At 43.7% G+C, this 11,650-nt stretch overlaps 1 long non-coding RNA gene across 1 annotated transcript in view; it reads right to left on the bottom strand.

The window, feature by feature from the left end:
- Positions 1 to 5,037, bottom strand: part of LOC105712077 (uncharacterized) — a 37,806-nt gene extending 32,769 nt beyond the window's left edge. The window contains exon 1 of the long non-coding RNA XR_001106236.2: positions 4,956 to 5,037. This is a non-coding gene — a long non-coding RNA (uncharacterized LOC105712077). The remainder of the gene's footprint in view (positions 1 to 4,955) is intronic.
- Between the last annotated feature and the right edge of the window lie 6,613 nt (positions 5,038 to 11,650).

Here is an 11,650-nt window from a genome sequence, read left to right on the forward strand (position 1 = left end):
GCTGGCCACAAGGTATGAGGGTTCTGGCTGCGATCCCAGGGCTCCATGACACCGTATTCACCCAGCATTGCTACTGATCCCTGGCATCTTGAAGAGGCCACTTGGACTCTGACCGTTACACTGTGACCACACAGTTACTGAAAGGGTAAAGTGAGCTCCTATGTTTTCTGTTTCTAAAGGACAAACAAATTCAGTGATGTTCCAGGCCTTTTTGCCAAGTCATTTCCCATCCCAGCATGCCTACCACACTAACACTTACTAAAATTATGGTGAGTTTGCTATTTCATGAAAGAAAGCTCTGGTATTTCTATGGCTTCCTCTGAGACTCATCCTCCTGTGAGCAGAGAGGACAATAACGCCCCCTCATTTCCGAGTGGACAGTGCCATTCCCTGGGAATATCAGAAAGCAACAGGTCAGAGTTCCTGGAGCAGGAAAACACTCCCCTGGGATATATTTCAAAAGCTACAATAGCATCCCCACCCCCTCACCCCCATCCCCTATCACCCCTACCCCCCATCAAATCAAGCCAAGATTTGCTTACACATTGTTGAAGAGAACAGAGGTGAAGAGCAGTGTGTACTGAGAGACACTTAGGGGCTTCTCTGATCTGCAATATACTGCAGCCATCTGCCAGGCCAGGTGGTTCCAGCGTGGCCCAGATCAGCCTCCTAAATACTTGCTATAAGCAAACCACTGAATGTGCTCCATCCCTCCTGAGCTATACTCTGCTCTAGGGCTTTACAAAATGGGCCCTTTGGAATACTAGTCCCCTGAGGTGCCCTCCATCAAAAAGAGCTTCTTGACCACATGAGACTGGGCAAACGGCCTACTGGGCCCCGTGCTCTGAGGCCAGGGCGACTACCCAAAGCTGCGGTCTAGCTGCACTCCCCATCTTTCAGGAGAAGGAGGTGGCAACCGCACACTGTGACCGCTCTCTGCTGTTTTCATGGGAAGGACCTGTGTATGTTTCCTGAAAATACAGTGTATTTTCCTGGGCCAGAAAGAAATAGGACCCAACTCGGAAGGTTCCAGAGGCTTAATCCACTGACGGGACTATTTGCAGAGCTGTGGGCGGAGTGAAGGGAATGCCCAAGGAGAGGTTGAGGCACCAGGAGATTAGGCTGTGGGAAGTCTTGGCCACCCTAGGTCAAGGGCAGGGGGAGGAGAGAGCTTCCCCCACGAGGCCAGTGAGGGCTGGAGCCATGGGGAGGGGCTGCCCACGGGAGATGCCATCGGAGCAGGACCCGGCTCTTCCAGAAACACACCATCAAAGAGGGAGGGAAGTTGGTATAGAAGAGAAGGGTGCCTGTGGCGCCGTCTGCAGCGAGCTTCCTGGGGACAGAGCTGGAAGGAAGACGTGGGCGTGGGGACTGCAGGAGCTGGGATGCAGCCAGCAGGGACTAACCAGAGCAGAGCTTATGCATCAGCAACAAAGAAGCAAAGCATGAAAAGCATGCCGTTTCACGTGAGACTCCCGTGAGACTCTTAAAAGTTCTATTTTCTTTTGAATGTTTTAAGAATAAAGGGGGAGGGGACGTACTCCTAAGCATCCTCAATGAGGTGAGAATGTTGAGTTGTGCTGTCACCCTTGCGGTCTGCAATTTCTGTCCTGAGGAAAGCAGTGAGAAGCACTGAGACCACGTTTCCCTTTTTAGAACGGTTGCCCTTTTGTGCTGGCAGGGACGTGGTTGCAGGCAGAAGGCACCTCTCTGTCATCCTTCCCTAAAGACAGTGAACTGTGCCAGTTCTGGGCCCTGAACACTTCTGAGAGCCAAAGGCTTTATTCACCTTCAGGCAGAGGCAATAATACCCCCATGGTATTTAGCACTGCATCATGTTGGAAACAAAAAAAATCCAACCTCTTTCAGTTGGTGTCTATCTCTTGATGTCTTGAAATTTACATTTCATTGCAATAAGAAAAAAGAAATCAAAGAAGAGCCTGCCCCAGAGAGGACAGTTGACCCTAATTTTGATGGATCATGAAACACCCCTTCTTGGAGATCTGAAAGGTACATCATTAAAATCTCTAAGTAGTCCTCCAGAAGGAAACCCGTCTAGCTCTGCTTAATCCAGGATTTCCCATACTTACGTAAAACTAGAACCCTTTTTATTTTTAAATCCGAGTACACTTTGGAAAGTACTGTGATCTTCTGTAAGCCATATTTCTGCGGTCTGTATTTAGCAGGAGACTTAGCAGTGCAGTCATTCTTTCAGACAGCTAAAGAGTACAGCTAATAAGACAATGCTCAAGGCAAGAAGGAAAAGTTATCAGAAAGCAAACTTACCAGAAGGGAGAAGATTGGCCTCACAACCTGCTAAAAAAGAAAGGGTCTGGTAATCTGCATTTAGTCCACCTGCATTTAAGGTGACATAGGCACACCCACACACACAAGAAGTAGTTTGCCTGATCCTAACAAGAAAGATCTCTAACAGAAATCTAAGACAGATGTGGGAGAAGCAGAGAAAAATGGCACTTTAGGAAGACATGGTGCTGACAGCTTTTCGGAAGTGGCTGCCATAAATTGTGTGTGGCGTGCAGCAAGGCTTTTTACCGACAGGAGCAAAACACGAATGGGCGGCAGCAGGTGGCAAGGACACCTGAGGAGAGCTGTGACCAAGGGAAAACCTGAAAGTCCGGGATCAGGGTTTTAAATCTGCTTCCAGTGAAGCAGGAACAGAAAGTCCAGGATCAGGGTTTTAAATCTGATTCCAGGAACAACGGAGAGCCATCGAGGCTTTGGAGCATCCTGAAAATGAAAATAATGTGCACTGCAGTGCACAGGATGGCTTGGAAGAGGACCAGATAGAGTTCAGAGTGCCAGTGAGGAGATTATACTAGTCCTCATTAAAGAAGGCTGACGGCAAAACTAGGGCTGCGACCTTGGAGCTAGAGAGGCAGGCATGGAGCTGAGAAGTAACAAAGCTAGAAACCTTCTTACTGGTAAATTGTTACAAGGGACTAAGGAAACAAGGGAGTTGAAAATGAACTAAATTTATGAGCCTGGTATGGAATGAGCCTTTAGACTATAATCTACCCCAGCTTGAATTTCTTGGCACTCCTTCCTCTCCATCTTAGTGCTTCATTATACTCTGGGTCAGCTGGCTTCTACGCTTCAACACCTTCTGTGCTCATCAGCCCCAACGCCAGAAACAAAGGTGGCTGGGTGAAGAAAATATAGCCAGAAATAATAGAAACCCAATGATAAAGGGAGGCTGGAATGGATTCTTTGGAGCTAAAAGAAAATGAAAAGGAGGCCTAATGATAACCTTATAAAACCTAACTACAAGTCAGTTGTATCCCACGATCTGGGGTCCAGAATCCTTCCCGGACCTCAGAGCTGAGCTTCACAGCAGCCCTGTCTCTACTTTGGAGACTGAAAAGCTCAGCTGTCATTCTAAATCACCCTGAAATACATCGGTGCACAAGTGGATGATGTTTAAATAATCTTCTGCCCATGCCTGAAGAACATCTCTGTGCATGCCAGCATCTCACAAGCACATTCTGATGGTGCCTAAACTCAATATCATCATAGAATCTAAGAAGCATTAACTCGAGTTCAGCTTCATACTGAAACAGATGGAGGCTGACCTCAGCTGGGTGAGGCAGGAGAAGTACCTGTTCTGGTCTGTCAGTCATTATTGTACCAGCACATCTTCATTATTAGCCCAAAGCCCCTTCATTCATCAAATTGTTGGCGTTCACCCGGCCATTTTCCTGGTAACCCAAACTCAAAAGCTGGTAGTCATCTTTGACCTCGCCCTCTTCTTCGCTCAAGTTTTATTAGTTCTGTATCCACAATGTTACTGAGTGTTTTCTCCTTTCTGTTTTCACGGAGCACATCCTGTAAATACAGGCTCCCGTCATTTCCATCATGTCCTATTGCTGCAGCATCCTAAAATGGTTTTTGTGACCTGCTTCTTGTCCCCCAAGTCCACTATAACTACCTAAAGCCAGAATAAGTACCTCAAGCACGGTTAAGGCCAAGCACATCTGGCTCGACCGTAATTGCCTGATTCCAAAATGTCCAAAGCCCTCTTTGCACAAGGTATATTTGCATGGCATTAAATGTTACCATTTTATGTGCCAACATAGTTCTTTCAACATATTATTGAAAGACATATCTCCCCTTTGACTACACTCTTCACCACAAATATACTTCCATTGTTTCCTATTTGGCTTGATGACATTATTTATATACCACATGGCTTTTTCAAAAATATAAGAACTCACAAGTAGAGAAGTATTATTATCTCTACCTGTCAAAAATCTTGCCGACATCAAAGCCAGAGCCCTTCTCAAATGCCATAGATTCCCAGGCGCTTCTGCTAAATCCCTTTTTTTAAAAGTAATTTCTCTCTCTTTTGACCTCTATGGAAGGTTTCAACACAATCTTCATTGTATTCGAGTTAATTACATTCCTATCTCATCTCCCCTATTTGAACATAAGCCCCCTGAGGGCCAAAGCAGTGCCTTACTCATCCTCACACCCTCATGTCTCTTAGCTTAGTGCCCTGCTTGACAAACATTTACTGTTTAGTGATCAAATAAACAAACAGTCTTAGTTAGAATCCACACCCCCTTAGCAAACCGGAAATAAATGGAGAATATGGAACATCAATGGGAGGCATCACTCCAGCTGCTGCTCCAACACTGTTAATTACACTATACTTTTATTGAGCAATTCAGTGGTAATTCTTGCCGCTATTCCTCCTTAATAAGATCCATTGTGCACCATAAAATAGTAACTGGGACGCAGTTTGTATTCCACATGCATCACATTTCTTTTTAGCAGGTTCTTCCATATCCATAATCTCATCATTATTACTATTACCCTCAGAAGACAGTTGACTTGCATTAATCAGTCCTGCTGCCATTCCCTTGCCAGATTTTCTGTAGTTTTATTGTGCTTTTGGACATTTTAATTAACTTGAAAAATTAATTTTAAAATCTTACCTTATTAATGCTCTGCTCCCTTGGAAATCCCTCCTTCTTGTTTATTATCACTGACCATTTGAAGATGAGGTCATTAGTGATTAAAGCACCAGACAACTTCCACGCCCATCCTGCTGCAGATTCTGTGCTATTTTTAAATGGGATGTGAATAATAACCCCAACTTTTAAGCAGGTGGGGAGTGAGTTCTGTTACTTGGGGAGTTAAAAGACTTATAATTTCGATTATGCCATAACATTTACTCCACAACTGCTGCTCTCTACAGAAGCTCAACAACGTTCATTTATTAATACCATATACAGAGGTAAGTTTTGTTTTACCCAGTTGACAAACTGAAATGAGTAAGGCACCAGACTTGGCAACTCAAGAACACTGACACAAAGCCAAATAAGCAAGATGCGTCAGATAAAACTAACTGGTTGATTCTCAATGCTCTATCTGGACCCTAGGAAAATAACGGGATGGTCATTGAACAACGTGGGTTCTTCATTTTCTAAACAAGAAATGGTAGCATCTCACAGGCTAACTCCAATCGATTGGTAGTGGCTTCTTGAGCATTATAATGAGAGTGTGAGGTTGTATTGGAACCTGCTGGAAAGAGTGTCCTTATCAGTGAGAGCTGCCTGCTATTTGGATGGGATTCGTGAATGACAGCATCATATCTGTCTTCCCCATTATAAAGGCTGGATACCCTTTTAACATAATTTACAGTAGTGATTCTCAATTTCTAATTATGAGGATTTACTCAATTTTAGAGAAAGGGCAGACTCATATAAAGTGTTGATATAGAAAGGACTGACGAAAAGCTAGTATGGGTTCAGTAATTATTTTACAGGAATCCGGAATCCTTGTTTTATAGATATTAACTACTTCTCCATTTAGAACACACGGTCCACACGTTGTGCAGGATATATTATGTATTCGGTTTATGGACAATTCTTGATATACCCATGTATTTGCACCCTTCTTGTCTAAACTATCTTGCCAGTCCCCTCCCAACCCTACACCTCTGGCCAGGGCTCAGGTGCCCAAGAAGGATAAACCCACTAATTTTAGTCATACAACTCAAGACATGAACATTCAAACCAAAATATAAATGTCTAACTTTGAACATTTTCAAACATTTGAACGTTTTCAAATGGGGACTTATTTTTACTATGATTCTATTTGTAGAATGATAGAAAAATAGAGGACTACTCTATCCAGCTGCCTCCAAGAATGTCTAAGCTAAACATAGCAAGCTGTCTAAGGTACCTGTTGATTGGAAGGAGCAGACAACCCTGTAAAACTAGTTTGTTACAAGGATATTTTAGGAATACAGAGTAATAAGATGAGACCAATTTGCAAACAGTATGGCCTGTAATTCAAGTTCCTATCATGTCATTTACTGGCTGGCATTCTTAAGTAACTCACCTACCATCTCAGAGCCTTGGTTCCTTTGTTTATAATATAAGTGTCTGGATCGTAAGGATATTGAAACTATTAGATGCACATCAAGAAATTTGCCTAGTGCTTGGAACATAGTAAGAACTTACTGTAAGGCCGGTTGCCTCGCCGGGAGCATGGACGCACACCCACCCCCCAACCCAGCCGGGAGCTCAGACACTCCCCACTCCCTCGCTGGGAGCTCGGACACTCCCCCCTCCCTCGCCGGGCACTCAGACACAACCCCCTCCCTCTCCAGGAGCTCAGACACACCTCCTTCCCTCGCCGGGAGCTCCAACACACCCCTCCTCTCTCTCCGGGAGCTTGGTCACACCCCCTTCCCCAGTCGGGAGCTCAGACACTCCCCCCTCCCTCACCGGGAGCTCGGACACACCCCCTTCCCTTGCTGGGAGCCCGGAAAAAAAGCCCCGCCAGGACCTACCCGATAGCATTTTGTTCCATCTGGGCCCCACTCCCCGCCTACCATTTTGTTCCGTTCTGGCCCCACTCCCCTCCTACCATTTTGTCCCATCCAGGCCCCTCTCACCTTGGGCACAACCAATCAAACACCTCCACTCCCTATAAAACCCCACGTCTGAGAGGAGTCCGCACGACTTCTCCAGCCCCTCCTGTCGGACCGCAGAACCTCATCCAGGAGCCTGAATAAATTCCTTCACATTGGATCCTCTTGTGCTGGCCTCAGTTTCTTCTCTTTAAACTCGGTGAGAACAAACCTTACACTTACTAGTTGTTAGCCAGTAATAGCAGCAACAATAGCAATAGAGGTAGTGGTAGAAGCATAGTTGGGTCACATGGGAACTATATGAGCTCATTTCTCCAGATCTCCAAGTCTGTCTTTGTCTGCAAGGCTGCAGAGTCTCTTGTTGATCTGCTCAATTCTCTTTGCTGCAGATTCTCTTTCTCTTAGCTTCCTAGTTTCTGCTCATCTGTAATTCTGCCTAAATATAGCTAATATGAAGCTCTGCAACTAGAATAGAGGATCCATGAGGGCAGGTGTTGGGGCTGATTTTTTCCCCTATTGCCCCATACAATGATGCGCACTTATTAGGCCTTCAATCAATCAACATTTGTGAGAAGTGTGCGTTGTCATGACACCCACTCTGAATGCAACTCTACATGGTCTTATTAGTGCCAGTGATCCAGCACCATCCGAGTGATCCGGTCTCTGTTTTCAATTACATATCCCAGGAAAAAGGATATGACTGGCCCTCATATGGGTTATGGGTCCAGGGTCCATTGTAGTCAACTCAGCAGGGGCCAAAGAGGAAAAGTCACATATGGCTGCCCACTCTAGAATAAATTCTTTAAGAAGGAAATGGAAATGAGTAAAGCATTAGACCATCTTTTGTTTACATAGCATAAAAATTCAAAGGAGAAAGGACTGGCAAGAGGGATTAAGGATGGCTTCATGGACTAAGCATTATTTCAGGTGGGTTTTAGAGGATAGGTTAGGGTTTGATGGAAGATTGTTTTATATTTTTAATGCTTATTATATTTTGCTTAATATTTTACAGTGAGAAAAGACACACTCTATCATTCTAATACAATTTTTGCTGAATATCTATCAATATTATGTACAAAGCTCCATAGTGAACACTGCAAGATATTCAAAGACATATGAGCAGATTCTGCTTTCAGGATTTTTCTATTGGTTGAGGAGAGAAGGCCTAGACATAGGAAAATAAGAGCTCTCTGAGTTCAGGGTTTGAAGAGAACCCATTAGGCTAGAGCAGAAGTAGAGCCCAACTTCTGGAGGAGGTGAGACTTGTGCTGAGCATTGAACTCAGCATGAGTAGGCAGACAGAATGAAGGAGGAGAATGTGGCAGGCACTCTTCATGGCATACAGAAACTCTATTCCCAACCATCTTCTCCCTTCCTACCTTCCTTAGAGACTGAAAAGCTACACACTCATTTCCAAGCTTTCCTTGGAGCTCAAGGCAACATAGGATTTCTGGTCAATAAGACATAAATGGAAAGCAATGTGGATTTTGCTCTCCTAATAAAGAGACAGGCATCGCTGGAGCCCTTTCTTCTGGCCTCAACAAGAATGTGATGCCTAAGACTGCAGTAATGTTGCTGCAACAGTGAGTCTTTGTTTGAGAAAAGTAAGCTCCCTTAAACAATCCCAGGCACAGAAATTTGAGGAAACCTCCCCACCACCCTTTACAGCTTTCTTTGGATAATTTGTCACAAATTTTTCTTATGATCCTATATGTTTAATAGTTTCATTTCTAAATTTAGATCCAGACTTTGCTTTGCTTTCCTAAATAAATTAATATGATCCTTGAACTGTCACCTGGTATTTCATTCATGATTTACTGGAAATAGATTCAGTCCTCTCAGAGTATCTCCCTTGCCAAGCCAACGCACGTAGTCCCCAAGTGCTCTTTGGGGATGAGAACTCTGCTCATGACTCATTAACTTTTTTTTAAGTATGAAAGATTTTTAAGGAAGAAATGAATAGGTGGAAATGCCTTATTAACTTCGAGGAGGAGCCACAAGAATGTCTAAATCTGGCTCAATATATGGAAAATCAGCCATGGTTTCAGTATTCCATGACAACCCATCACCTTGATACACTGACTTCATCTTTGTCTCCAGATTCAATGAACTGAGTAAAGTGAGAATTTTAATAGAAACTAAAAATGATCTCCATGGCTAGCAGCCCTCTGCTTTTTAAGGGTCCTGATAGTCTCTGTCTTCAGATGCTAAGTGTATAAGAGCTGGTATTATTCACCAGTGTATAAGAACAAGGGAAGGGGACTTAGAAAAAAAATGAAATTTGGCTGGGTGTGGTGGCTCACGCCTGTAATCCCAGCACTTTGGGAGGCTGAGGCAGGAGGATCACTTGAGGTCACTTGAGGAGTTCAAGACCAGCCTGGCCAACATGGTGAAACTCCGTCTCTACTAGAAATATAAAAATTAGCTGGGCGTGGTAGCACGTATCTGTAATCCCAACTACTCAGGAGGCTGAGGCAGGGAAATCACTTGAACCTCAGAGGTGAAGATTGCAGTGAGTTGAGATTGTACCACTGCACTCCAGCCTGGGCCACAGAGCAAGATTCCAATTCAAAAAAAAAAAAGAAGAAGAAGAAGAAGAAATGAGAGAAATGAAACTCATCTGGAAATTTTCACAAGGACAAAGTCACTGCTACTATTCAGTTAATTCAACTACAAGAGACTGAATATTTGTGTCTCCTCCCCCCATCAAATTCAAATGTTGAACCTTAATCCCCAAGGTATTTAGAGGTGAGGCCTTTGGGAAGTGCTTAGGTCATGAGGGTGGAACTCTTATGCATGGGATTAATGCCCTTATTAAAAAAACCCCAAAGAGCTCCCTCACCCTGCCACCACATGAAGACACAATGAGACATGAGCCATATATGAGCCAGGAAGCGTCATTCACTAGACACCGAGTCTGCTGGTGCCTTGATCTTGGACTTCCCAGGCTCCAGAACTATAGGAAATACTTTTCTGTTGTTTGTAAGCCACCATGCCTGTGGTATTCTGCAATAGCTATCCAAATTGGCTAAGACATCAACATATATTTTTAACTACATAATCAGGATTAGGACCCAGAGTTTAATGACCTCTCTAACTCAGAACAAGCAGGAGAGTTGTTCTGGAAATACACCCTTCCCTAAGTACCTCACAGGTGCTGGAGGAAGTGAAATGCTGCCGAGGCTGTGGCTAGGATCCAGCCACATGGACCAGGCTCAGTTTTGAAGGGTTTTGGGCCTATTTCAGGCAGTGAATTGGTCCTATCCATGTGTGCACAATGGTGGAATGTAAGAGTTCTGGAATCAGACACCAGCTCTTCTATGTCCTAACTGTGTGACCTTGAATCACAGTACATAACCTCTGTGCAGGTAATGGGGCTTTCTCATCTGTAATATAGAGTTGTGAGGATAAACTGCTAACATTCATCTAAAATGATTACTGCAGTGCCTAGCACATAATAAGAACCTAACAAATATTAGCTTTTTATATTGCTATTATTATTTTTACCACCAGTAGTTTCAAAAGGAATCCCTAATGCCCAGAAGGCACTTGGCAGGTACAGAACAAACAAACAAAGGAACAACAATGGGACGATTGTCACAAGGCACTGCATGATTCACTGTGGATTCAATGGAATCTCAGGTAAATCATTTTCTTTCAGCCTCATCTTGCTTTGAAAATATGTGTTCATTTTCAAATCAGTCTCAGTCTTACAATCTGTAGATTTTTAAAAAATATGTTTCTGGAACAAAATTCCTTTAAGTGGACAAAATATTACAAATGTTAGTGTTTGCCAAATACCTGGTTGCTCAGAAATGGGAAGCAGTGCTTATTAATCCTCATCGCAGGGAGATCTACTTAAGAGTCTCATTTGCTTTGTTGAAAGGCTGAGAACTCAGGTTGTTACATTCACCCAGAGAGGATGCTTCTTAAGGAACAAGTTAGAAAATGGATATGCAGCTTCCCTTTAAATGTTTGTTGAGAACTTCTTGAATAAAAGAAGAAAAAGAGGAGCTGCCCACCTTGTCTGTATCACAGCAGGTCACGCGTGGAAGGAGCTCCTTGAAAGGGAAGCTATTTAGAACCATCTCGGATCTCAGAGTGAGTAAACAGGTGTGGAGAAAAAGTAATTAACAGCAGCATCGTAGGTAGACGCAAAAGCCAAGCTGGTGGAAAAGATCAGACAGTGACAAAAATGACCCAGGACAGTGAACGGACAGGAGAACCATAGATATTTCAATCTTGGCTCAGAGCAAGCATTAAGCCAGCAGCCAGAAATGAAATATTCTTGTGTATTTTTTTAAAACGTATCACCCAAGACTTATGCAGATTATACACAGAAAAATGAAGCAAAGAAATGTATTTGCTGTTATGTAAGGTAAGGTACCTTAAGGTTCGATGGGGCACGCTTGTGCTTTTAGCCTGGCGTTATTATTGAGACTTGGATCTCCTTGTTCAGTTGATCAATTCTGTCTCCCAATCGAGCCCACCCTAGGAGCCAGCCTTCAGCCTTTGCCTCAGGCCAATTCAGAGTGTATTTTTTCTGTTACCCCTTAACTACAGCCTTGAACTTCTATGTCAAGACCATCTTCTACGACAAAATGCATGGCATATTCAAGAAACGGCAATGGCTAGGCCTGGTAGCTCCTAGCAATTTGGAAGGTTGAGACGGTAGGATCACCTGAGCCCAGGAGTTGGAGACCAGCCTGGTCAACACAGTGAAACCCCTTCTCTGCAAAAAAATTTTTT

This window comes from Aotus nancymaae, unplaced genomic scaffold, assembly GCF_030222135.1.
Source record: "Aotus nancymaae isolate 86718 unplaced genomic scaffold, 86718_ANA_hifiasm-v0.15.2.pri h1tg000020l, whole genome shotgun sequence".
NCBI classification, from domain to species: Eukaryota; Metazoa; Chordata; class Mammalia; order Primates; family Aotidae; genus Aotus; species Aotus nancymaae.